The sequence below is a fragment of the Poecilia reticulata genome, chromosome 13 (genome assembly GCF_904066995.2).
Source record: "Poecilia reticulata chromosome 13, P_reticulata-male-v2, whole genome shotgun sequence".
NCBI classification, from domain to species: domain Eukaryota; kingdom Metazoa; phylum Chordata; class Actinopteri; order Cyprinodontiformes; family Poeciliidae; genus Poecilia; species Poecilia reticulata.
Genome location: NC_088842.1, coordinates 22679939 through 22707276, shown reverse-complemented (window position 1 = coordinate 22707276; position 27338 = coordinate 22679939). Strand labels below are relative to the sequence as shown.

The following is a 27338-nucleotide window of genomic DNA, read 5'->3' as shown; positions in this document are numbered from 1 at the left end:
GCTCACCTTTTAATGAATACAAACAGAAGAGAAATGATATTAGAAAAAGGACATGTATGATGAATGAAAACAAGGGATTTTTGAGATATAAATGGAGGTGCCTGAATAGAGATCAATGACAGAATAGTTGTTTTGCAACCAGAAGGCTGTGGGTTTGATTCCAGCTTCCTCCTGTCAAGTGGAAATGTGCTCCTGGGAAAGGCTCTCGACCCCAAGATGACTACCAATCTGCGAATCGATTTTCGAACATGTGTACATTTGTGAGCACAAATGAGTGAATGTGTTCGTACTATAAAGAACTTTAAGTGGTCAGTATGACTGAAAAGGTCTCTTATTTTTCTAATGTTGCTCCCCCTCCCTTGCCCTCACCCAGAAGAGCTGCACACCTGGAGTGGGACAGGGGGGTGAGGGGATAATTACCCCGTATTTGAAATACCCTGAGCTGCTGTATTTTATAAATAAGGTAAATATTTCAGTCTCTAAATGTCCAAAGCTGGTAAACACACACTCCAACAAAAGATAGTTCTACAAAGGATAGTTCACAGTGGGTCTAAATGCATACATTGTTTTTTAAAACCCTCTTCACGCTTCCTACCATGTCTCAATTACAGGCTACTTTGCATCGGTCTATCACACAAAATCCAATAAACTACATCAAAATTTGTAAGTGTTCTCTTTTGCAGTCCTTCTCGACTTGTTCTTCTCCTATAAGCCGTCTCTTTGTGATAAGCATCCTCTTTAACAGCAACCCTCTTTCTGTGATCATAAAAAGACTCTCCTGTCATTGTAGAGCTTAATGCCAGGTAAGCTTACGCTAAGACATCTCACACATGAAGCAAAGGAGCTGAGCATCTTCCTAATGAATAAATGTAAATGTAAGAGGATGTCAGAGTAAATGAGAATGAATATAAGCTGTAATGCAAGCTGACAATAGATGTACCTCATATGTAAATTCATGCAACTCTCCGAGCCTCGGTTAAGCACGCTACTTTGGATTGGCCTACGAGGGATTAGATTAGCGAGGCAGAGTGTTGAGGCAGTTGACCTCCAGTGATGCTCAAAAGTGACAGTTCAGTCACCCCAGTGTGTGACCCAGTGGGAGGTGAATGTCAGATCTTTGATGGCTTTTACTTGCAGCTCGAATCCCTGCTGATCCGCCTTCCCTTTATGTGGAACTGTGATAGCTGTCTGTAGTTATCGACTGTCTAACATATAACTCCCACTTTCCTCATCCAGAAGCACTTATCCATTTTAGTTTCAAAAAATCTTCAGGGGTCTAATTAAAAGAGCAGCATGCTAAACTGATTCAGACAGTTTCCTATATGCACAGGGTTTGAGGAAGAACCCTTTCCCCCCAGAACCATCCATAATCCAGAGGAAACGTCTGGAGGAGATAATGGAGTCTGACTCAACCGTCTCAAGCCATGGAGCATCGATCAGTTTATGACTCAGTTTCCTCGTTTTCGTTAAAGTTTTGAGCCTTGTTGACTCAAAGTTGTTCACGTATGACGCAACCTTGCAGTGCAGGTTTCATACAAATCATCGGCACCGTATATCCTGAAAGGAAAAATCTGCATTGGTTTCAGCTATTGAACTGTTGGTCTGTTGGAACTAACTCTGAGCAGAATAAAGAAGAAAGAGATCAGGGCTCATCTGCTTTAGCACCTTTGAGCAAGACTACCTCATCACAAACTTATGTAGGTATACAGAAACATCTGCAGGTATCCTCCCTTTTGTGAAAGCCTTTTCAGTCTGACAAACACAAAAGGCTTCAGACAAGTAACGCTGTTGAGTGTTCAACAAGCCTTACTTTTTAAGGAGTTAATGTTCTACAACCCTTATACAACCCGAAGGCAGACATTGACAAACTGAGAAGCTTTTCTGTGTTCTCAGTAAGGCAGGAAACTCTCTGGGGTGATGGAATGGTTGCATTTGGCTTTATTTTCTCTTAACTTGCTTTCTCTTCATCGCTAATTAGCTTCACTCTCGATGTATAAAGTGATGAGTGTGAAAAAAATATAACATACAAGTAAAAAAGAAAAGTCATAAAAAGGCCTAAAAGAGACAGGGACAAAATCAGTGCTTAAGTGGGTTGAAAGGACAGATTTGGTAAATAATAAGAAGGGTGTGGTGTAAAATATAAACTGAAGTCAGAGTCACTTTTTTGAGAACTAACAAAACAGCGTGTTCTAAAGCAAAGCCAAGTGAATACAACAATTATGCAAGGTGAACTATTAATTGTCACTGTTTCTGAGCACCAACTGTTCATGTTTCTTCTTATTACTAGCTTAAAATAGGGCACCATTTTTTTAATAGTACAAGACAACGATGTATAAGAAAAATGTATTGCACTGAAATAAGACTTGACATAAAATTCAAATTTAACTTGAATGTGAAAGTAGATGAAGAAATTACTTATTTCATCTAGTCAATTAGATATGTTAATCTTAGACTGTACAGTTGGGAAGCATCTGTTGTAGTAACTCTGTGCAATTTACTTATTTATCACCCACTTTACAACAAATGTCATATCCAAGCCCTTTACAAAATACGTCCAATTCATAGAAAATTATATAAAATATAAAAATCTATTGACTGTAGAAAAAATAAATTGAGATTTTTTTCTATTTTTCACACAAGGCACTTCAGCTTTGTAAATTTAAATCTTTAATTAATTTTCCAATACATTCTCAATTTCAGTTTTAATTTTATGTTCCAAATGTCTTTAGTGTTGTAACCAGTGGCTTTTCAAAGATATGAAAGACAGACAGATAGTTGATAAATAATGTACTTTTAGAGTGTTTGTCCATATGGTGCTTTTATCTGGCAGAAATGTACTGGCGTCGAGATGCAGAATTTTTTTTTTTTAAAGAAGTTATCTAACAGGTCAGTAATTTATTTGTTTCTATGACAACAACATCTTCACAAAAAGTAGCCTTTCTTCGTATCATATCCTATCTCATCTGTTTATACACTATCAGCATGTGAAACCAAATTCCCAATATTGGTCAATAAATCTGATTATTTGTGTTCTGATTATGTTTGATTACCAATAAATATGCACAATTCATAGCACATTTCTTCAACAATTTGATCAATTTAGGATGGAACTATATCATCCTCGACTTGCAGTTAATTTAATCTAAATATATATTTTGTAACTATACAGTCTACTTTTTCTTCACTTCAAAAAATGCTGATATAGAACAAAGTCAAAACGGATTAAAAACCATTTCACTTTCAGAGAACTATACTGTAATGTTCCTCCGAAAACATGTTCCTGTTTATATGCTTTCTTCATTATTACTATTATTAAAACACAACTTCTCCCCAAATCCTATTGATGTAATTGTTTTCTTGTTCAACAAGGCTGCCTCACATCCTGGTCCTTGTCGCTGCTTTCAACAGGTTTCTTCTCAACTATTTTCTGCTCATCAGTTTTCCAGAGCAGAGGTGAAAAGCACTTTGCTAAAATCAAATGTGCCATTCATTGATCGACGTTTTCCCTGTCTCTCCTTCGACTTGGCCTTTGCTTTCTCTTTCTTTTGCAGAATTGTTCATGCCGAGTCCGTGCTACTCTCAGCTCAGTCTGCACAGCACTCCCAGTAGTAACCATTTTCTGTTCTCGCTAATGAGCCACTGCCCGTGAGGTGGAGAGTATCCCATCACTCGTCAAAGCCGTCTGCCTGTAGCTCTCACTTCTGCTCAGCAGAGAAGCTGTCAAGGTGGGTCTTTCCTTGGTTGTGCTAAAGTCGTAGACTAAAAACAAACAGTGCACCTGACTTTGGTTGGTTTCATTGCCAACATGTTTAACTCATCTTTCCCATGGAACTCAATTTCATTGAAACAGAAACCCACAGTTGAACAGAAAAGGAAATGCATCCCATTACCGAGGTTAAGGTTTTAGTATAATTTAGTATCTTAGCTAGGTAATCTAGTTTGACAATATTCATCAGATTTTTTTTTTTGGCAAACAATTGGAGCGTCTCCATTTGTAAAGTCCACCTTGTGATCTGCAAAACAACCCCACAGTTTCCATTGTCATGAAACAAAAATGTCAGTGCCTCCTAATTTCAGCCAAATGTTTTGCTAATTAATTTGATTTTAAAGCTGTCGAGCAACAATCCCCACAGAGATCAGTGTAAGGTTTTGGAAGAATGTTTCGGTGATGGATGCCTCGGCTTCTAGCTCACCGGGAGCTTTGTTGATAGATGCTCTGCTGCGGTATATTATAGTCTTTTTCTGGCGCAGTGTGTAGTGTCAATATGAGCTGGCCAATAGGCTGTGGCTGACAGGGGACTGTGTGGGCTGACAGATGCCTGGGCCAGAGCTGCTGAGCTGGGCTTGTGTTGACAGGAGAGCTGGGCGGGACGGAACCCTGCTCCGGGGCTAGCCGTGGGGGAGGACCAGAGAGCAGGCTGGAGCCGGAGAGTGAAAGTGTAATGAGATGAACGATGTGCCAAGACTGACAGAGGAGCCACGCCACCCACTGTTGCATCAATACCCAACTCTCCTCACCTGACCTCATCTTTTTCTCACGTCTCTGACATTTCTCACCCGTTAACAAAACAATTTTCATCCTCTTTCTTCTTTTTAATTCTGATGTCTTTTTCCACCCCCATAGTATTTTAAAAACTATGCCTACTGATCCCTTCCTCCCTTACACCTCATATTGACTGGAGGTTTTGTGTCACAAAGGGTTTCTCTGTGAGCATTTTTGCCACTTGAACTCGCTGGAGGTGAATTGACTGCGATGTCTTTGGTGTCTATAGGCATTATGTGTGTGTTTGTTTTAGTATTTCTCACCTTGCAAGCCCCATTTTTCAATATTTCTTTTCAATATTTCTGTCATAAATAATCAAGAAATCCACTTTGGTCCCTGGATTATTTGCTGTGAGCTTCTCTTACTTGGACTTATACTGAATGAAGATGTCAAGAGTCATCACCAGAACTTTGCAAAAATAAAAAAAAAGTCCAGAATCTTCAAAATAAACTACTGAATTTAAAATAATTAATCCAAGCAGCAAAAGGACAGTGCTGCAAATGTATCGAGACAAATGGAAGAACATGAAATATTATTATAAAGGCTCTTTAAAAAAAAATTTAAAATGACAAAATTTAATAAGATTGAAACTCAGAAGCAGTGACATTTCAAATACATAAAAATCTAAGAGTGAATGATACTGTACAATACTTCCACCTCTACCACCATCTGTTTACTAGTTTGCCTTGAATGACCTTATTAAGCAAAGCAGTGGCAATGTTACACAACATTGGAATTGAAATATATAGCAACAAACAAAACCAAATATTAAATATATTTATCCTGTACACAGATGTTAGCTTGTGTGGTTGTTGTGTTAATTGACAATAAAGCAGGTAGAATCTATGTAATGAAATTGTAAATTGGAGTTGACACGAGTGGCAAACAATTAATTATCTTGATTTCCACAGTGGAAAGTACTTAAAGCTTGCCTGTGAAATTGTGTTTGTTGGTTTAATGAAGTGTTTAAGGAGATAAATTTGGGGGGAAACAAACCAAATCCTTTTATTGAGATACATTTCAAATAAATACACAACAGGATGGCCATCACTCCCACCTACAACAGTTTTTTTTCCATCAGCTGAAATTGTCGATTGTCTGTCATTATCGAAATATAAGAATATTTTGCACAAGTTGCATGCTATGTATAAAAGAACAACTGAGCTTGCTGTACAAACCCAGAGCATACATGAGCACTTTTCTTTCTAAACATTGAAGTTAAGAGCAGTATGAATGAAGAATCTCTACATTATCATGTAAAAGAGTAAACAAAGAAAAGTACATAAAAAGTTTTATCTGTAAAATCAAGTCCTCCCAGAAAAGGTCCTTTTCTGCTCTTGTGAAATGACTTTAGTCAACATTTCTTGCTCAGGCGATGTTACAATCTATAAGCTTCCCATGCCTCCATGCATCATAAAATGTCATAATTTAAGTATACTTTAAAGTGTGTAGCTTTTAATTGGAGATGGACAACACTCAGTTGAAGTATATTTCTAACCATTATTCTTCACAAAATCTCTTGAATAGGTTCAGAGACTCACTGATGTTATCTTCTTTTCAGCTCATCCCTTTCTACAGTATCTAGGCCTGAAACTTGAGCTGATAGATGACTGATTTTATGAGAGATTAACATTGAATGTGCTGATTTGTCATTTGTTGTGTATCGTTTCTCCTGTTAAAATCCATTAACTCACCCCAAAAACACTTACATGCAGTTAAAAAAACAAAAAAAAAACAAATGATGAACCTTTTTCAGTTTCCTGGTCAAGTCCACTATTTCCCTAAAAACTCCGAAAAATCTACAGGGACACCTCTTATTTTTATGCTGGGAAATCAGAATATCATAGACAATTAGCTGGAAGTTCTTAGCAACCGTAATGAATAAAAAAAGAAGAAAAAAAAGAAAGAAAAACCAAATTTACTTTAAGCCCATTCAGATAAGGTCAGAAGTTATTTTCCCTTTGCTGCGGCACTTAAAGAACTCCAACTATTGTTTTTGTCCTTTTTCAAATTCTGTTGATAGCCACAAACAACCAAATAATTCCCTCAGCATGAAACTCCTCCATTTTGGTTTGCATGTTTCAGTGCTCAGAGCAAGCTGTTAATCAGCACTACACCGATTGTTTTGAGACTTAGCCTGTTCAACCACAGGGGAGAGTATTACTAATCAAAAATGACCACAAACCAGTCATTATATTGTATGAGCTATTCATATGAGCATGATTCAGATGTAAGCTTACCGCAATGCCTTTGTGTGGACTAAGTATATAAATACGTTTTTATTTATTTTGTTGTGCTTAGTAAAGTTTTTAAAGTTTCTACCAAGTTGTGCTTTCACAGCATTTTAAAGTTGACTCCTATGCATAAGTGTGGGATATCCTAGCCTAAAAATTATACACATCTTGATAGGGTGTTGAGCTCCTTAGGCCACAGCCTTCCCTTTCTCATTACACATCAGCTGCTATGAATAAACCCATTAAGCATTCAAGTTTATCCAGCTTGGAGTTAGAAAAAATAACGTGGTCAAAATACTCACTTGCCTAATAATTGTGCACACAAAGTACAAGTCAAGGTTGAAAGAGGCCTGATGTTTGAATTTCATATGTAAACTCTGTCATTCTTCCACTTATTTTTTCCTTTTCCTACATTGTGTTTTTGTGCTAGGTAGGATTGTGAGGGAGAAGGGGTCGAACGTAACGAGCCAGTGACAGATGGTGCCTCATTGAGATGTAGGCAGGAGGATGTATTGTGAGAGCAGGTTGCTACTATTAAATCTCAGGAGATGTACTGTGCTTCCTGCCTTAGTCATACTTTCTCCCTTTGTCACTCTTATTCTTCTAAGTTATCCTTTTTTTACTGTTTTACACACGCCTCGTCTGTTTTTGCCCTCTTTCCCGGGTCTTCAATATTCATCCTTGCCACATGATTTCTTTCAATTGCCACAGTCCGTCTCTTCTGTCCCTTTCTTAGCTCATTCCCTTTTTCTTTTTTTTAGCTCACTCCCTGCTCTCCAGTTTAAAGTTGCTCTGACCATATGGCATTGCTGTAACAGTGTTTGTGGAAGATGGACAAAGCAATGGTAGATAAAACGTCACCTCCTTTTTGCACTTCTGTTTTCATCTTGCTGAAAGAAGGCATGAACAGCATAGTTATTATTGCGGCAGTGTGAGCGGCTTGCCTCTCACAGGTGCAGATTACACACATTAATCTGCAATTACTGGCTATAGAGTCAAAACCTTTTCAGCTCTTTGCTGCCTTTATTCTGTTTTGACATCTCAACACGCAACTTCCTTTTATTTTTGTAGGATGTCACATAACGGCTTGCATCTACGCCTGACACTGTGAAATGACTGCCTCGTTTCTCTGCTCTCCATATTTTTCTCCTATGTGATCCATCAGAGTGTTCTGCTTTGGTGCATTAAAGCTACAAAGAGGTGAATCACTTGATTATGCAGTGCCAAAGAAGGAGAGCAGAGGAGGGGAGGCAAAAAGATGCTTTTATAAACAGATAAAATACCCCAGACCTGGCTGCTTCATGTAGTCTGGAGGTGCTAAACATTTAGAATAACTTCTGTCTAGAATAAAAGAGGCTTATTTTGATTTTGTTGGCCAAGTTTTCCTTTCATACTTCCAGGAAATGTTCACGTTAAAGAATCACAAGCCAGGCCTGTGCTAGAGCTAAATGAAATTCCATGCACATCTAGAGGAGCTCTAGTAGAATTCAGAAAATCATAGAGAAATAAGCCAAGAGATTTGCTGTCTTTTATGACTTATAGGCAGCTTCATCTCACCCATCTGTAATGGTTATTTGTGATTCAGGGGAAAGTTTTTTTTCCATGACTTTTCCATGCCAGTGACTACATTTTTAATGCGCCTTTTATTTGTTCCTTGTTGGCTAATTTTCAAAACTTTCAAGCTTCCCGTTTGATGTTATTTGGCTCTATAACTGCAACATTTGTAAGCAGGCTCTGAAGGTTAGCCAGCTCTACTGCCAGAGTCAAGAGATCAAATATGACTGACAGATGCTGTGTCAAATGAGAAGGTCACATAGGTCTTCTGTGATTTGCTGCAAGGGTTGGCAGAGCTAACAGAAATGCCAAAGAGGAAGGGGGAGACATACAAAGCGGACAGCTACTCATCTTTTTTATGCAGAAGCCTCCAGGCTAATGGGAATACTGGATATATAATTTAAATATATCTGTACTGAGCCCGGGTAATGCACTTCAATCACTTAATATGTCAAGAAAGCACTTTCTGAACTTGTCCTTATAATCAGTTAGCTTGCCTTGTCTCACATGTCAGAATAGGGACATAACAGTGAGTGTGTTCAACTAATAAACACTGCTTTTGATTTTGCTAAAATACCCAAACACTAAGAGTCTAATGTCACCAGTGCTTATAACAGTAACTGTGTCATTTTTTTTTACTAAGCTACAAAACTGTTGGACTATAGTCTGAATGTTTTTCTTCTTTAAATATGTAAACTGGTTTAGGATTTGCTTACTTGAACTTTTGGCCCATTTAAAATAGAAAGCTTCTTTGCATTTTAGTTTTTGTGATTCAGTTAATTTGCGTTCTCATTTAATTCTCGCTATCCTCATCGTCGTCTCTTGATACTCACAGGTCCCATCTCCTCAAGCTCACCTCAAAAGTTTTGCCATATTTTTCAGACTCCAATCAACAGTGTGATGCCAGTAGCTCCACCCTTAACGGTGCATTCACACCAAACGCGTTACATGTGTCAAAAACGCGTCCGACGCTTCCAAGTTCGACTTGTGTGCACTTTGAATGCAAATGCTTGATGGTGTGTTCTCACCCCAAATGTGTTTTGAACATCAGGCACATTTGGTTTACATTCAGAGTCTATGTGGAGGCTCATCAGATGCATCAAAATCACTCTAGCCATTGTTCTCCTTTGCCGGCCTATTTGTCGGACACGTTGGATGTGCTTGACGTGTCAAACGCTCCAAATGCTTCAAATTGCGCCCTCAACATGCCTCCACATAGACTTTGAATGTACACCAGACGCGCCTGACATGCAAAACACGTTTGGTGAGAATGCACTATAACATACCTTAGCACTGTCCTATGGACCTACAACTGGAGGAGGTATACGACAGGTTGGTTGGATGAGCCACTTTTACAATCGAAAGAAACAAAATAGCATACCTAACAGCATTGACACATGCCATACTGCTCAGTTGGAACGAAGCAGTAGGCTCAATCAAAGTGATAGAAACTACTTATCAACATGTTGATAATGTGGTGATTTGTTATGAGAAGATCTCATTACATCTAGTGAAAATCACACTTATATTTCAATGGGAAATGCTAAAATTCAAATGCTTTTTTTGACTTCTTGTTAAAATCAGCTAGAAAGAAATACTTGCCCTAAATAGTCAACATCTGAACATCAGCCTTTCTTATTTATTTGAAGAATTAATTTTCCCAAGAAGATAGGCCCCATTTACACATGGACTCCCACTAATGTTTAACAGGCATTTCAAAGTACTTAGCACCAGGGATAACTTATTTTCAAGTGCTCCCTTGAGTCTCATCAAGGTTTTCTAATGCTAACACCTTTAGCATGCTACAGAGAACATCAGAGCAAAAGGGTTGAATCAGCTCAAGGCTGTTCTCTTAAATATGTTTTTTAATCATCCATTTCATGCTGAGTTTGCACCTGTTCATATAAACCTAGGAAACCATGTGTAGATAATGTTAATCCCCTGTTCCACGGTGTTCTAGCAAAACCTTTTGGGCTGACAGAGACCCTTTCATACTCCTTTGATCTAGACCACAAAGCGAGATGATATCCATCCACCCATCCATCCATTTTTTTCCGTTTATCCGGGGTCGGGTCTCGGGGGCAGCAGCTTCAGAAGGGAGGCCCAGACTTCCCTCTCCCCAGCCACTTCTTCCAGCTCCTCCAGGGGTACCGCTGGTACCCATCAGTTGCTTCTGGAGTCCCACAGGCCAAAAAGGCCCAATAAGACTCCTTCTTCAGCTTGACAGCATCCCTCACTGAAGGTGTCCACCAACGGGTTTGAGGCCTGCCGCCATGACAGGCACCAACAACCTTGCGGCCGCAGCTCCGATAAGCCGCCTCGGCAATGGAGGCACGGAACATGATCCACTCAGACTCAATGTCCCCAACCTCCCCCGGAACGTGTTCGAAGTTCTGCCGGAGATGAGAGTTAAAGCTCCGTCTCAAAGGGGACTCCGCCAGACGTTCCCATCAGACCCTCACTACACGTTTGGGCCTGCCAGGTCTGACCGGCTTCCTCCCCCACCACCGGAGCCAACTCACCACCAGGTTGACTTCGAGATGATAATGAAGTGAAAATGTATTGATTCATTGATCCGGTCATTAGATTATGCAGGCAGTAAGGCACAGGCCCCAGCAGCCCCATTAGGCTGTGCCACAAAAGTCATTGCCTCAAGATAATGACACGATAGGAACATAATTTAGGATCAGCAGGGGACTCACAGATGACTGCAAATAAATTCCAATCATATCTTTGACTTAAATTATTGTTAAATTATATGGTAGAGTGGTACAAGGTAAACAAATACAAGGTTCGTCTTCATAGCGCATCATGCTTTCTGCTACAGAAAAGCAAAGGTGAAAGAACCACAGAGAGTAAAAGTATGGCAATTAAACAAATAACTCATAAAATTGCGATTGTAAATAATTTCTGTGAAAATTGTACTCAACACTTAAACTGGAGAATAAATCACAGGGTATAAATTTATTAAAATGCAACAGTCGAGCTAGAAGATGCTCCAAGCAAAACAAAAAAACAACAACAAAAAAAGATATCATACATGTCATCCTCTAGTCAATAGGTAAGGAATTGCATGAGTAGTTGTGCAACTCTGCAAGCAAAAATTGCCACTGTGTCATCATCATGGTTGGAGCACTTGGTGTGAACTGAACTCAGTGCCATTGAGACTCCACCGTGTGAAAGAAGGATCTAATGGCAGCAATGATAAAAGCAGGTATGGTTCTACATAATGGGAAAGAGCTTCAGTGTTATTATCTCTTTCAAAACCTTCTGTCCTGTAGCAAAGACGGTCATTTCTTTTCAGCAGTTCTTTGTCACTGGAGCATTCAAAGCAAGATGACATTTGATGATTTTCATTCAGTTATATAAACTAGGATTCAAGCAGATATATATATATGTATATATATAAATAAAAGGAGTGAGCAGCCTGTGAAGACAAATATCTTCTTTGGTGAATTATTCACTTTGTTTTAACTAACCTATTAAAGTCATATTTGACGTTATAGCTAATACTAGAAAGTTATAGTTGTGTGTTGCTCCGCAATATAAATTTTGGAGAAACACTAGATATTCTGTTCTGTCCTTAATTTGCATGTTTAACTACCCTTTTCCATGGGCCAAACTGATTTTCACCATGATAAAAATTTTGCTATTACTGATATTTTCCCATGATTATGCCAATTTATCTAAGTGATTCATCCAAAAGCCGTTGACTAAATAACTTGGTGTGGAGTAGTTTATTGAATGACATAGGTTAGGATAAGAAAGGAATTGGTACAAAAAGAGTCGATGCAAAAGCAGAAAATCTGGTTAGCCTTTAAAATTTTGCAAACTATACAAATATACAAAATGATGACGCAACAATTTATCACATGGAATATGATAAGAATTCTAGAAAATGTAATATTATCTTCACTTAAACAAATGATAATGGACTTTGTCGATACATTTTGACAAACGTTTGAAGTGACCAAAGCAATTATGTTAATGTAGGCTAAAATTTCTTCAGTGTCCTTACAGCTTAGTTATTTTTCAAAATGTAGGAGAACAATGGGGGAAAGTGTTTGGTTTTTTTCCCCCTCAGAATAACTTTTCCAGCAGATAATGCCAAGCAGCGCTGACAAGAGAAAGAGATGGAAGAAGAGAAAAGTGTCTGTAGGCTTAGAAACATCTTTACTTTTACTCTTCTTTTACTTTTATAGCTGTGGGGAAGAGACAAAAAATCTTAAAGCTAATAATCATGCTGAAATACTCAACTGCCATTAGAAAATCAATGAGCAGAGGAATGTAATTTCATCACAGCGGTGGTTTAATAAACAAAGAAACTATGCCCCTGTGGTAAAACTCCGACTCTGTGAAGAAGGAAATTAGCCTCCGGCAGAAGTGACGATAAGGAGGGTTGTTTAAAGCAAAATGCCACACATTGTTTGCCTCTTTATATACTCCTCCTTAAGGCAACAAGACGACTCAACTTCTCAACAACACACAGTGAGGAATTGCTATGTATTAGCTGCAGAGTAAATCTGTATGTTGTGTCAGATTCCTTCCTGTGCTATTGTATCGTCTAGCTGAGGCAGTAAAAAATGCATTTTCCATTTTACACTCCTGCAAAAGTTAAGAGTAAGGTTCCATTAATTTTAGAGTCTGCTCTTCCAGAATTTGAGGCTTTGTAATGTAAACTCAATCAAGCTGAATAAATTATTTTACTGGCTGGTTGATATATGGGACAAAACAAGAGTATTTGTACCACATTTTGTCATGTTACATCCCAAAGGTTTTATAGAGAAAGCAAGATCAACACTAATTTATTGCATAACTGTAAAATTAAAATAAATAATACCTACCTATCAAATGTGGTCTGTGAAGTCTGTGACACTAAAGGCAGATAAGACTGTGATCCCAGATCAGATTTCCTTAAAGTTGCTTTTGAATTTTCAAATGGAAAGTAACAGATATTTGACTCTGCTATAAAGTGACACACTACTCCAGCGGTTTTTAAAATGTGATCTAAAAATAAAGTTGATTAATTGATTGATACGAGTCTGAAATGTATAATACCTCCCTTTAGGTTTCAACTCCTGCCACTTTTGTTGTCTAAAGTGCTAAGTACATCCCCAACTAAATCCCCACTTTTAGAGATTAACACTTAACCAACTATGTATCTAATGGGCACTGAGATTCCTAAACCAGCTGAGTTTTACTTTTAACGTCTTCACTGTCATGTAGACAGAAGTAACCTGACATAACCTGTTGTATGTCTGACTTGTAAGCATTTTGGAGGTGACAAGTTAATATGTGCTACCCTGTCTTAGTTTATCACTTAAAATTCGAATAAAGGACACTCATGATTGTGGCTGTAACGTGACAGCGTGTGACATTTATTGATTTTCAATCATGAAACATGAAGAATAAAAAACAAGCTTACAGAACACTAACTGCTTTAAAAATGTTTTTGCACACACAGTTTGCTGGACAGTAACTAAAATCGGGATTTTCCAGGATGTAGAGGAAGTAATGATCTCATCAATCATCTTTTTGGGACAGTGACCTCACCTGGACTCCTGATAGCATCGGCACAATCCATTGGTTTGGACCAGTGCTACGTGGCAACCCTTACTGCTTGGGTTCATTTGAACTGCGACTGATTTTGTTTCCCCTCCAAGTTGCTTGCTTTGGTCAACCCATTCCCATCAACTGGAAAACCCATTTTGTGGCATCTCGACATAGACAGTTCTGTATTTGTCACAGGTAGATTAGAACTGGCTTCGTGGCATGTAGCATATCACTTTGACGTGACAGTAAAGTGGGAAATCCCTTTGTGCCAGCCTCACACTGTTGTCACCTTCCATAAGAACATTGTTCAGTCAGAGACAAAAGTCCTTAAAGCTAAAGGCTTTAAGGGAAAAGGTAGTGAATCAGTGCCAAGTGTTATATTGTCTTTCAACCAGAATGACTGCTGAGTACCTTCGATCAATAATAGACGACACCTTGATGACGAGCAACACTGCCTCATAAAACTAATAAGGATAAATATCGGTATATGTACACATTCTCTTAGCCTCCTACATGGTTAAATGAGAGTGAAATATTCACACAGAAAACTTCCACTAACAAGTGGAGTTTGAGTTTTTTTTTGTTTTTTTTTAGGGCAGACAGAAGTTCACCTTCTGAATTCTTAACCTTAAGATAAACTTTAAGAATGTTTCTACAAGTTACAAACCCACTTAAAGACATCTGAATTTAATCCAGACAAATTAGGCAGAAGCAGTTGCTTCAGCTTTAACTACAGCCACTCTGACTACATGTAGGCAGGAACTAGAGTCAGAAAGGTGATTTGTTAGAATCAGAACTTTTCTCCATTTCTACAGCAAACGAAGCCTGTACATTGGCTTACATTGTTATTTGGAGATGAATTTACATACAGTGGAGAAAATAAGTATTTGATACAACTTTGATTTTATTTTTTATTCTTCAGCTTTTCCCACGTACCTCACAAAGAATGAAGGGGTCTGTGATTTCTGTCGTAGGTACGCTTATCTGAGAGAAACAAAATCTAAACCCTGATGGCCCCCAGAAAATCACGTTGCGTTAATTTGAAATGATCAATATTTGTTAGTATTTAATGTTTTATCACCTACCAACCAGGAAGAAATCAGGCTCTCGCAGGCTCATTTTTTCAAATCTCTGCTATCCTCCACTGATTACCTGCATTAATTGAACTGGTTTGAACTCATTACTTTTATAATAAGTTCAAGCCTCTCTCTCTCTTCCTCAGTCCACTAAAGTGGGGTTCCCAGATGACTCAGACAAGACAGAAGCCCACAGTGTTCTTGGAAAAGGAACAAAAGCCAAAACCCTTAAAGAAGTAGATCATGCTTTGATGTTTTGATGACTTCTTGCAGGTGAAGTGTGAGAAACAGCAGGATTTTTTAAAGAGACAGAGGCCCAATTTTATAGCGCTAAATTACAAAGTCGTATTTGATTTACAGCATTTTCAAAACAACTGAAGGTTAGAGTTACTTGATTGTGCTACAAAATGGCACCATGTGCCTGCAAAATACAAAATAGTGCCCCTGTTATGACATTTAAATACATATTTGATTATCTTATGCTCATAAGTAAACACATCCTACCCTCTCAAATAAAGTGACAGCTGTCCGTCCATTCATTCACCTATCTCTCTCTTCCTCCTGGTCAGTCTGTTTTTGCTAATCTTTATTGTAATATTAGCAATACCCAAATTGGTGACCATCTTGGTTTAGTACATACCAACACTAGTCATTTTTACATTAGTAATAAACATATCCAAAAGTGCAGTACATATGCTGCACTGTGGGGAAAGGGGAGCAGAATTTACAGGATGCCTTTGAGGACTGAGAGTTGCTCATGATTTTTTTTTTTTAGCTGTTTTCATGTTTTCTTCTTTTTCAAGCTACAGTGCCAAGCTCATAGTCTTAAGTAAAAAGAAAACAACAAAGTGTCTTTGAGAAGGAAAAAACAAAGCGAGGTTAAAAGGACAGAGGAAATTAGTAAAAGCATTGTAAAGGTACAAAATGAGAACAAATTGTTTATGCAGTGGCTTTCAGAGAAGAGGCAGCCAAAAGCCCAACAGTGGGTTTTCTACACGCTGCTTTTTAGCACAGGAGAGTATTATTTATAACATAAACAATTAATTCAGGGTTACTGTGAAATGCTTTAAATGATCTGACATTTCTTATGCCCTTTCTATTCCGAGAGTATGTTGTTTGTTTGTGAAGAAGAAAATGAGCAAGCTGTTTACTGCATGGACAGTGCTGTTCTGCAGCCTCGCTTCAGAAAGTGACAGAGCAAGAAGTTCACACAAAGAGAGAAAATTAGACGCCTTTTTTGAAACCACCAACAGAAGGTGCTGTCAGTTTATGCTTCTGAGAGCATCGCCTCTGAAGCGTTTGAGTAGGGCTGAGAGGCAAGTTGGCTAAACAGATTTTTTTTTAGCATTGTTTTACAGTGTAAAAAAAAAAGAAGCTGTGATGAAGTAGCTGTGTCGGAGCTGTGAATAGACTTTAATTTCACAAAGCATTTTTGATTTATGAGGGCTTTTCGACTGCATGTTTTTGTGAAGAAGCTCAGCTGAAGATTTTTCAGATCCCTGCACCCAAGTTTAGCTTTTTGGTTCTTCCACTTGCAGTTTTATTCAAATATAGCTTTGGTAATTATTTGTGTCTAAAGCATGCCTTTGTTGCTCGTAACCATGAAACTAACTAATTACAAAAAAAAAAGATAAATGTGTTTTTGCATCCTAGAGTGCCTTGCAGAAGTACTCTGAATTTTTTTCATTTTTGCGTTTTTACATTTTACCACATTACAATCAAAAGCGCTTTGAGTAATTGTAAAAATAGAAGAAAAAAACTACCTCATGTTATAAGACATTTACAGCCTTAGAAAAAGCTCAAGCACCATTAGATTGGATGGAGGAACGTCAGTTTTCAAATCATGCATCCAAATCATTCTGATTTGGATTTATATCTATATGTTAACTGGACTCTAACAGGTGAATATGCTTTGATCTAATTTAAACCATTGCACTGCATTATGCCGTCACCACCATGTTTCACATCAGGAATGGTGTGTTCAGGGTTATGTACAAAGTTAGGTCTCGGGGTCCCAAAACTCTAATTTTGGTATCAGATCATTTTATTCCACATTTGCTATGGGTTATAGTGTTTGTCATTTTAATGTAATAAAATATGTAGAAGTTAAAGGGGTGTGGAAAAAATCTAAAAAAAAATAAAATGTATATATATGGCTTTCAGGGGAAAGTTTCTGAGTGTCAAACTGGATCTCCTGGCACTCCATCACCCCCGGTCTTTTAGTGGACACAGACTAAAGAAGCAGCTGCTCAGAATGAAGCTCAATCTGTTGCTCAATCTTACTCTATTCTGGCTTCAGATTCCCATCTGGAGCTGTGACATCCCGTGTCTTCATCGAAAGCAGCCAGGCAAGAAAGCTGGCTCAGAAATCCAATCTGAGTCTTGGAAGGCTGGAGTCACAACAGCATGCTCTACCAGAACATTTACTGGGATACGATTTGCAGTGTCATTTAATTTTGATCATAGCTACAGACACAAAAAGCATAGAGACATTCCTCTGTTTTACAGTATGTCATTTCACATTGTGTTTAAAGATGTCAGTTCCTTGAAAGCATAAACTTTAATAAAAATTTGTGTCCAACTTTATGAACAAAACTTAAAGTTGTACTTCAACGATTAGAATAGTGAACGACATTCTTCGACACCTCTGAAACTTGTCATCAATTCTGTTTTAACTATCATACACCAAGGGTGGAAAATCTATACCAACTATACCACTTGATGAATATTGTACTCATAAAATGATACTCATAAAACATGTAGTAAGAACCATCTAGCAGTTATGCCCCATATGCAAACAAAATCTTGCCAATTAGTATGCCAAGACCCACATTTATATATTTTGTTAATGCTATCTACTAATTAACAATCTATTTCATGTAAAATGTTCTTGAAAGCAAAAAAAAATAATTGTACATGGAAAAAAACCTTAAACTTAAATGCCTTTTTTTTTTGCTTCCAAATCTGATGCAGTTTTTTCTCAGTAACAGCTCCTACTGTTCCATCAGAGAACTGCAGAACATTTGACTCTTAGGGCTCTGTGATTTCCGTGATGTGGAAAAACACGGATAGAACTGAGGAATTCACAATAAAATGCACAATTTCACAGAATTAGTCGACATCGGCGAGAAGAGAAGGACATACAGTAGCAAAGAACCAAAACACCGACAGTAGTTACTTCAATGGAGATGTGCGTCTGTGACGGATAAAGAGAAGAAATAAAAATTAACAAAGCTCCTGCTCATTAGTTAAGAGTGCACAACTACTTTTTTATAGGGTTAGAGTTAGGGTTTTTATTCACTCAGATTATTTGAATATTCCTGAAGAAACCACCTATTGTCTGGCACATGGGTTAGTGTTGGAAGCCGAGCCAGTTATACTGCTAGTTAATTGTTCAGTTGTCAATCAACCAACAAAATGTTGTCTCTAAAGAAACAATTGAGCTTTGAAGTAGTTATGCTTTTTACCCCCGGCCTTTGCTAACCCAAATTAAATATGCTTGATGACTAATAAAACACTATTAGAAGCTATTTTTCAAATATGAATTCTAGTGCTCTCTTCAGTTCTTAACACTGACAAAGTTTCCAGGCACAAATCATTCAGGCTGATTGCAGAAAATTGCCAGGTCCACAATCACTTGAATTTCATCAGTTATGACATAACAGTCTCATGAGCCTGTATAGTCAAACTTTTGTTACCAACACTTGGTAGACCTTTAGTTCCTTGGATCCAGAGGGTAATGTCTGATTCCACATGTGGATCTGCTCATTTACTCTTATGTGATGCTATGACCATATAACATATAGGTTAATATGGGATGTTATCACCAAGCTAGCCCAGCCTACTTCATACCAGGGCTCATTCAAAGCCTAATAACTGAACATTTTGCTGAAAATGTTCAATTCACAATGGCTTCGGTGTCTCAGAAGAACATAACAGCATGATGAAAAGCCTGGAGGCTCAATAAGTTGAACTTGAGTTAAAAAAAAGCGTAAGAATTGGTTTTATTTACACTGTTTTATTACAGTTTGATGTCAAAATATCCTTTGTGTTGAAAGCCTGTTTTTCCATATATCTCTCTCTGTTCTGCAATAATGACAGCCTAAAAGCCTAGTGTTTGGTAAGTGTTTCTCCTCACAACCATCCAACACTAAAGAACCACCCACAGACGTACACAAAGTGGAGGAAAGGGCTGCGATAGAAACCGAAAGCAAAAATAAACAGCACATTGCGTTCCCTTGCTGTTTTAACCAAGAGACGTCTACGAGTACAAAGCATGTTGACCCCTTCTCGAGATGTGCAGCCGCTCATAGGCCTATTAAAGCCATCTGTGGCTCAAAGATATGGCAACTGAGATACGAGAACAGCCACATATCAATGATTTGTCTGGCGTAGTCCGCTTTCTGGACTTGGCAAACTGTAACTTTTCTGACAGAACAGAAGTGCTCAGTGAGAAGAAGAAGAATAGCAAAAGGAATTCAAAGCAGCCGATACTGGCAGCAGACTAATGGGAAACTCAGGTCATTCAAGTCAGAAATCCATCCAATGATCAAAATAGCACATGCAGCATGCTAATGTTAAGAACGTGCTCTGCTCAACATTTTTCATTATTATTATTATTTCAGAGCAGAGAGTTATTGATTAGCATGCTTTCTATTTTTTCTTGTCTTTAACAGTCTGGATTCACAACCATCAAAGAATCAGAATTATATATATATATATATATGTATATATATATATATATATAAAAGGCCAATCTCAACACTCCTGTGCAGAAACACCTCTAGCGTTTAGGGCCTTTACAAACAAAAAGAATTTTAAAGGCCAAACTTTTTTCTTCAATAACCCTTTTCATATTTTATTCTATGCTTCCTACAGCATATGAATCACATCGACACTTGAAAGAGAGCGACATTGTGCGCTCCTGGCAATGTTTCTTCCTCACCTTTTATTGAAATGCATAATACAGGTTATAGGGGGAAATAGTGGTTCAAATAAGAAACATGAAAAAGAACTATGTATAGCTGGTTTTAATTTTAAAAATCCGGCAAAACTGTATTTCACTTTGTAAGCTAAACCCTTACTCCTAACTCCCATTTACTAAAAATTAATATCAAACGTGATGTCACACTGGGTGCATTAGACAGTTTTTTTTTTTAATAGGGTTTTAGCATTTTAAACAAAAACAAAATGAGAACGCGGTTGACATTTGAGCTATTTTTAACATCTTGAATTAGCAATTAGCATGTTTAGGATCCGTCTGTGTGTGCATACCCTTGTAGAATGCAGAACTTCATAAAAGCCCCAAGATTTGCAAAAAAGCTGCCAACATTTCCAAATCAATCTGAGGCAGCGGTTGAAAGCTCAAAAATGATAAAACAGAGAAACTTTGCTTCAATACAGTTAGTACTTGTGATATGTGCTGAAGTTTCACCCCCTGTCGTGTAAGCCTCAACGACTGCCAGACTGTTCTCCATAAGAAACTTTCCTTTTAAAAAAAAAAACCTGCCAAACCTTTTCTGCTTATTGAACCTCGTTTTTTTTTTTAACCAACTAACAGTTAACTGAGTCATCTGCCCTTTTTTAACAACCTTCCAGCCTGAGAGTATCATTAGTGTGAACATTTAAAACTCAACCGATCTTTGAGTTTGCCAAGAAAAGAAATTGCTTGCAAGTTGATTTCTTGATGCATCCCTATTCAGAATGCACCATTAATCCCCTGGAAATAGTGAACGGTGGGAAGAAGTAAAGAGCAAACGCAGTAAGAAGATTTGAGCCAGGGGGGACACCAGAACACAGCAGGGCACTGTATCAGAAAGCATCATCACGGTTTGACAGAAGCACATCTACAAGGAGCATGCCTTGGTTAAGCAACTTCATGTTTTTGTGTAGGGGATTTAATTTAAGTAAGTAAGAGTAATTTGAGACATGATTGCCTGTAATTTCCACCCAAGTCGATACATGAACAAGTGAAACAAATCGGTATGAAGGTAAAGGAGACGTGATGTTTTCCACCTAGGCTCTCTGTGATCAGTGCTCACCCTCAGCGGACAAGTGGAAGCATTAGCTGTAGTCGTACAAAATCTGTATGAAAGGAAAGCAATAATTCTGTTTTATGACAATTTCTGAGTTTTTAGCCAAACTCACTTGTCAGTCAGTCACCGTCCAGATCAAACCTGTCGAGCTTTGTTTTGTTATCCTCTACTACATGACATTAATCAATACCAATTATTTTCTACAAACAGCCAAAAGCTCCAGGAGGCAAGAGGATCCGATAATAAATAAGGATCTCTGATAACCCACTGCCAAAGAACCGAGATCTTAGATCTATATCCAAAACTAATAACAGAGAAGCCAATTTCTGTAGATCAAGATAATCAAAAGCTTGTTTTCTCACAAAGTATTTTTCTGGAAAAAAAAAAAAATCCCATAAATTTTTCATCTCGCGCAGTGCACCGTTCTATCATCCAGGTTTTCAGTTATGACACTTGGGGTTAAGCTAAAAAGTAAGACCACTGGTCAGTGATGGCGGTTTCTAAATGTGGTGTCTTCTCCAGCAAAGCCACTGTAGTCTAAATAAAAAATTTGCCTTTTGTTTATGCTTTGATTTAGACAATTGTTTTTATCAGAAAAGAACATTATGTGCTGAAAACCTTTTAAACAATGGTGTATTGAAATAATTACACTGTTGAACCATTATCACTGCAAAACAAGGTCCACTATCACGAGCCAATTAGATAAATATCTAATTATCTCAATATATCATAAATATACCCATTTAAGCATGCCTTCTTTTATAAATACAGAATTGTACATTATATTTTTTTTTCGCATGGTGTGGAGTAAAACACAGCTATGCATAGCAATGCTTACCTTCACGCAAAGTCAACATTTTATTAACAGAACATAAAAGTAAAAAATAATCTCTATGTATTTAAAGGTTTTCATCTTACACCAGATGTCACCAGAGGTCAGATTTTGGTCAATGCCAACTCCTGAGACAAATCTGTGATAAATGTTTAGTTGCTAATGGTTCACCAGCTTCGGTAACTTTTTCATCCTACATTAAACATAACAGACAAAATCAAAGCAAAGCTCACACTTTACAAAAAAGCTTGAATCAGTGGAACCATTAAATGTCCGCTAGTATGCAAAATTTACTTTGAAGTCACGGAAAACAGAGCTGTGCAACTTCTTTTTATTCTTGCTTGTAATATCCTTGTGATTTTGCCTAAGAAAGTTGTAGTTTGTGCAAATCAGTTTAGGAAGGAGTCCTTTGTGAACTACCAACAGTACACAGCAGGACGTACCGAAAGACTTGGACTGAAAGAAGGTTCTGTCCCTCCTGTTCATCACAAATCTCCAGATGATGCCGATGTAAGTACATAATGATGCCTTGTGTGTTTTGCATTGTTGTTCGGCCTGAACATAATTTGCCATTTAGCACAAGTTAACACCATAAGATAGCTCTACTAGTCCTGTGTCTGATGTCTAGCTCCTCACAATATCTGCACTATTACAGTCGCAGTAAAGTGTGACAGTAGCTGGAAGTGAGTCTGCATTAAGAAGTTGCAGTGTTTCTGAAAACATGTGGGACTCCCAACTGAATTATTATTTTTTTTTTACATGTTGATCAAAGTCCTTCTCTTCTAACCTCTCAACAATGCATTGTAAAAGAAGGTTGGGGAAAAAAAATTGTACTAACTTATTGTGCTGATGTCAGCTGCTCCACTTCACATCATGGCACATTGCCCCGAAGCGAAATAAAATCCTCAAAGTTTGATAACAATATAAACGTTTAATCCTTCAGTTGTTGTGGCTTTATTGTTGTTCAGGAGGCTCCACTTCTGCTTTTGGGTCAAAGATGCAGGGTTGTGCCACTGCTTGTAGCCATTTTCACGTGTCTAAGGAGCTTGGGAGGGCTTGGCCAGCACCAGCTCACTTTCATAATCGTGACGTAGCCCTAAAATATTGCATTCCTTAATGAGCTCAAAACAGGCAGAACTGATCGGGATAAAACTCAACATCTGGGAATAATTTTGTGTATTAAATGTAATGAACATGTTTTATGTAGCCCACAGATGTATTCTAGCTCGAATCTATCCAAGCATAATAGTGGACCTTTAAAGTTCTAATTGTCTGTGGGTCACTTTGAGCGACCCCTTTTAAATCTAATCCACTGTGATTATAAATGTATCCAGTGAAGCTTTTTCCCCATTAATTGCTTTTTTTCCCCACATTACTCCTATTTACCATTAATGGCCATCACAATATAAAACTGAATAATAAAGTTAGAGGTTATTTGTTACCACAGCAACCTGCACGCACCATCTGAGAGAAGCAATGAGCCTTTTTGCTTAAAAGATATTTAGTCTGTATGCATGCACACAGACTAAACAGTCCCAGAAGCAGTGACATTAGTAAACTAGTATAATCCTGTTTCATCCACAGAGAACAGGGTAGCTGAATTGTCAGGTGTGTTGGGAAGCGTTCAAATTGTAAGAGCAGTTTACCCGACAGCGTCTTTGCTCATCATCTGTTGCTTCTCCACACCTCATAGACGTACCACTCCGTAATAAAACTGTTATTTTCTTTTACACTGAGCAGGGGGATGTTAAGATTTTGGGCAATAAATTAGAAGCATTTTTTTTCCCCCTCTCTTGTTGTGCAAGACATTTATTACAAATTTTATGTGTTCTGGACCACAGTATTAACGGAACAACTGTGAGGAATGAGCCTTTCAGGGAGTCTGATTGATATTACATGTATGCTTGTTTTCAGAGCTCATCCAACAAGGAATATTCTCCGAAATCCAAAGTTTTTGGAAACAATTTGGAATTCATGAGAAGCTCTACACAACTGTTTGGTTAGGGATGACCAAAAATACAACCTTGTGTGTACATGACACATTTTCCAGTAACATCGTTGTGGTGTATTTAATTTATTTCTAATTTTTGTCCATGCACATGCACTTCCCCTAAAATATTAAGAAAAACAGTAAAATGAGACAGAAGGGACAAATACAGCCTTACGCTCTTTGCTGTGCTCTGAAGTGCAAGACTCTATTTAAAAGAAACTCTGACACTTGTATCTTGTTTCAGAAATATTGTCTTTCAAATAGATCTTTAGTTTATGGTTTGTTCCAATAAATAACTAGAGATTACAAACACCCTGTCATGTTTTATCTGCCTTTGATAGAAAGAACAGACCTGCTCACTCATTCTTAGGCAAAAAGTGATATCTGCAGCCAAATGCCGAGTCTAGTTTTATTATTCACTTACACTTAGTTTTGTTGTTGTTGTTATTATACAACTCTCAAGGGAAGTCTTGCTTGGGAAAGGCTTTCTTTTTAATAGGACTGCAGTAATGTGGTCACATTTATTGGCAGCCCAGGAAAAGATCAGTAGAAATACCTTAAAAAGGTCAATCTTTCATTTGACTACATTAGCTCACTGTGGAAAATTTCACTTCCACATTAAATGATAATAAAATCACCAGTGGCATGATTATCAGTACCCGTTATTGTCGGTGGCGGCTTCCGATATGGGTGGCATCTTGTCAGGGGGCGGCATGAGACTATAACTAGTCTCAGGTTTGATTTGAATCTAAATAGAACAAAATAATGGCTGACCATAAGGAGTAAACCACCAAAGAACAAAAACAAGTTACAATTGTTTCTTTATTTTCTTCTTCTTCTCTTTAAAATTTTTCACCCCATCATTGCTTTCTGCTAGGACAAGATACTATTCTTCCAAATTCTGAAGCCACGAACGTTGACATTGTCGCCTTTTACTGGTGCCAAAGATTGTTCTTCACTGGCATGACAGAGAGCATACAGATGAAGGTTTTGTTTTTGTTTTTTTAAGTTTTTGTGGCTCTAGTGGCCTTTATTGCTCTATATCTGGACAGGTAGAAGGGCAGAGAGTAGGGCAAGACATGCAGCAAATGGTCCAGAGTCAGAAACTGAACTGGGAAAAAAAACAAAAAAACACACACACACATTGAGGACTGCTGCTTCTGCATAAGCGTCTGCTCTACCACTGCGCTATGAAGTGTCCTCTGAAATGTGTATTTTTACAGGAGAAAACAATTCTAATTTCTTCAAAAATAATATCTGCATGATATAAGAAAAATCAAAAAGACTGCGTGAAAAAGAGGTTAGCAAATTATAGCTATAGATCTTCTCCCGAGCCCCATTTTTGTCGTATAAAAGAATACCTTTTGGTATAATTTTGAGGCTTGATTAATTTTCTTACATCCTTTCATTAAATCATTATGAGGTCTCAGTTGTATCAAAGTTGAAACGCAAAGCCATTACTAAAACATACTCTTATACGGCTCCCCCTATATTATTCCATTTGATCTCATCAGCATCAAGGTAAAGCTGAACACTGATTCTCAGCAGCCCAGAGATTCTGAACTCCACAGCTACTCTAAACCCAGAAAGTCCTCTGTAGTGATTTCTGGTGCGAAGGTTCAGCTTTAAAGTTGTCTGGAAGCTTGAGCTTTTGTTGCGTGGCACCCTGCCATCATTTCACAGAGAGTCGGCAGCTCTGTTCTGACAGTCTGGGACACAGACTGATGGTTGTAATCTCCACCAAAGCACACTGTCAGCTGCTCTATTCATTAAAGCAAGAAAAAACTTTCCACGACAGTGTGAAGCCGTTTTATTCCCCTGAAGGTGGAAATCCTAAATATTTTTCATGTGTCAAACCAATCATTTTGATGGACTATCATTAATGACATTCGGTCTGGCACAGAGTAAGTGGCTAAGGGTGGGCTCTGACAGGTTGATACGATTTTGTAACTTTGATATTTGTTCAAGTAATTTCCCCACCTGCGTAGTTTCTGATTGAGATTCGGTTTGAAATAAGGGGAAATTTGCACATTAACACGCCAATTCAAATGCAAGCCACGTCTGAAATGTTTTAATAAATTGAGGACTTTGCAGATAGGAATCAAGTGGAAAAAAAAAAATCCAAGGGCAATAATGTATTTATTACTTGGTTTCCAGTGACAAAGATATAATAGGTTTGAAATCTGTTAAATGCTCCATTGTACTACCAGTGTGTGTGTGTGTGTTAGTCAGTTGGTTGAAATAATACATTCACCATTCATACAAGACAGACAAATTTGGATGTTCTTGTCCCAAGCAGATGGAGTGACTAATTCAATGGCTACTGTACGGTGCTATATATTTAGAAATGAAAACAGAAATATCCTTTATTGTGTCAAATGAGGAATTTCCTGTGCAGCAGTAGCAAAGTGGAAGACAATCAAGGCAAATACACTCACACATATATAAGCATGTTTAATTGTAAACTACTGCAGGTTTTGGTGGGTGTAAGTTGTGTTTATGTCAACACCAACCTTATCCATATAGTAACTTTAGGAAAACAGAGTAGATGAGTAGACACAAAAAGCAGCAATACTTAATAATGCAATAAACCCAAAAAGTGGGAACAAGGAAAGTAAAACCAACTAATATACTACTAAATATTAAAAATGAAGGTATAAAAACAGAATATAAATTGAGATGACAGACTCCTTAAAAGACAGAGTAAATGTACGTTTTTGAGGTGCCATAAAATGTAAACTAAGTAGTTCTAATTAGGAAAGGTGAAACATTTCACAGGTACAACTAAGCAGCAATCAACTCCTTTGCTGTCAGGGTTTAGGCTTAAATGGCAAAAAGACAGTCAACGTGTTTTAAACATGTTAGACATGATACCACAAAAATATATATTTATCTCAAATAACCATGTTAATTACAATTTAATTAACACGATGCCCATGTTAAATAAATTGTATTCAACTTCAAAATAAAAACCAATACATTCTAACAAGTGTATTGAACTCATTTGTTTTAAACAATGGCATTTCCTGGACTCAAAAGTCACACCCTGAGTCAAATCATTAAACAGCACAAACTGGAGGAACGTGTGACTTGTGACTCTTTTAATACATGTTTGCAGCAAGTTTTGGGAGGAAATTAAGCTTAAAGTTGCAGTATGTAAGTGTTGCAAAAGTATGAGTTTTACATATTTGTTAAAAGTGTCGCCATGCCGTGACATTATTGTTTGAGACAAACCGTGAAAAGATTGAGCTCCGCCGCCTCCTCACTGATCTACTCTTGCTGTCTGAAAAAAACAGATTTTTTCACTAATTATCTGTCTCTATTTCACGATATTGTGAGTGTTAAAAAATATGTAAAAATAAATATATTTCTTTGTCATAAAAGTTACACACTGAAGCTTTAAGTTTACTAAGAGCCTACTTAAAGGAAGTGTGGTACTAAAGAAAAAACTGTTTAAACCAAAGAGTTTAAGCTTCAGAGAGGAAAATAATTTCTAGAAGTATACCAACAAAAAAGGGCAA

General features: G+C 37.7%; 1 protein-coding gene across 3 annotated transcripts in view; it reads right to left on the bottom strand.

Moving 5' to 3' along the window:
* lsamp (limbic system associated membrane protein) overlaps positions 1 to 27338 on the bottom strand; it is a 537461-nt gene that overhangs the window by 84053 nt on the left and 426070 nt on the right. The gene's annotated exons all lie outside the window — the stretch shown is intronic.